Source organism: Amphimedon queenslandica, unplaced genomic scaffold, assembly GCF_000090795.2.
Source record: "Amphimedon queenslandica unplaced genomic scaffold, v1.1 AMPQUscaffold_9368, whole genome shotgun sequence".
NCBI classification, from domain to species: domain Eukaryota; kingdom Metazoa; phylum Porifera; class Demospongiae; order Haplosclerida; family Niphatidae; genus Amphimedon; species Amphimedon queenslandica.
In genome coordinates this window covers 2,342-3,592 of record NW_003550360.1, presented here as the reverse complement: position 1 = coordinate 3,592, position 1,251 = coordinate 2,342, and the positions used below count along the sequence as shown (strand labels likewise).

At 40.9% G+C, this 1,251-nt stretch overlaps 1 long non-coding RNA gene across 1 annotated transcript in view; it reads left to right on the top strand.

Moving 5' to 3' along the window:
- Positions 1-531: 531 nt before the first annotated feature.
- LOC109590856 (uncharacterized) overlaps positions 532-1,251 on the top strand; it is a 2,969-nt gene continuing 2,249 nt past the window's right edge. Inside the window, exon 1 of the long non-coding RNA XR_002189534.1 lies at positions 532-574. This is a non-coding gene — a long non-coding RNA (uncharacterized LOC109590856). The remainder of the gene's footprint in view (positions 575-1,251) is intronic.

Genomic DNA, 1,251 nt, shown 5'->3' with positions numbered 1-1,251 from the left:
CAGGGGCGTATCTAAGCTCTGAGAGTTGGCTGGGCACGGAGAAAAAATATGCGAAGCGCGCCGCGAAAATTTTTAGAGCTAATTAATATTCATGATGGGCGTGGTCAATTAAATACTACGATTATTACTTTAATTAAGCTAAGATGTGCACTTCAGTGCTTATATTTTCTTCATTAGTAGTAGTACTGGCCTTGGGAAGACATTCAAACAGACTCAGCAGAGTTTCTTAGCCATTTTCAACTCGATTACTTTAATAATTAATGTGAATAGTCTAATAACTGATTGGTTAGTAGTAGTTATTATTTAAAAAATGGCAGCCCAATTGCCCAAATGGAGCTATGGAAGTCTCTACCATGTCATCATTATATTTACACTGGCTAAAACTATTAGCTATGCTAGTCTTGTCTCATTGCTATCATAATAAAGTGAGCAATATTTTTAAAAGGACTAATATACAAAAGAAAAAATTTTTTGGTCTGCTGAGTTGGTCGGGCACAGGCCCACCCAGGCCCACCCTTAGATACGCCCCTGCTCTTTGATATTAACATACCAACAGAATTACAATAATATAAAGGTTTGTTAGTAATTAATTGAAGGAAGTGGATATTGGTCCGGCAGCCGGACGCCTACTGCGGGGCTATAGATCCGGCAGTCCGTTGTTCTCCGTAAAACAGTTTGTGCGCATGCGCAATAGTGCAAAATGGAACTTAGTCTTTTTTATCAAGAAACCCTAATCCCAAAACCCTACAATCCCGGAGGCTAAGATGTACGAGAGGGTGCTCTAAAAACTAAACACTAAACCCCAATCCCAACCCTACGACCCCGGAGGCTAAGATGTACGAGAGGGTGCTCTAAAAACTAAACACTAAACCCCAATCCCAACCCTACGACCCCGGAGGCTAAGATGTACGAGAGGGTGCTCTAAAAACTAAACACTAAACCCCAATCCCAACCCTACGACCCCGGAGGCTAAGATGTACGAGAGAGTGTTTATTTTAAAAAAAAAGTAAAAAGTGATTAAAAAAAAAAGAAAAAAAACCAAACATTTTAGCATAGTTTTAGTCAATAGTCCCGACAGGATTCGAACCGCTGACCCCATCCGTGCAATCCAGACAGCCTCTCCACTACACCACTGCAACCCTGCTGCATCAACGTTGCTGATTGTCGTATTTATACTTGATATCTGTATATAAAATCGTGTATTAGTATACTGGGGCGAAGCCCCAGTATACTATATAGGGGCCAAGCCTG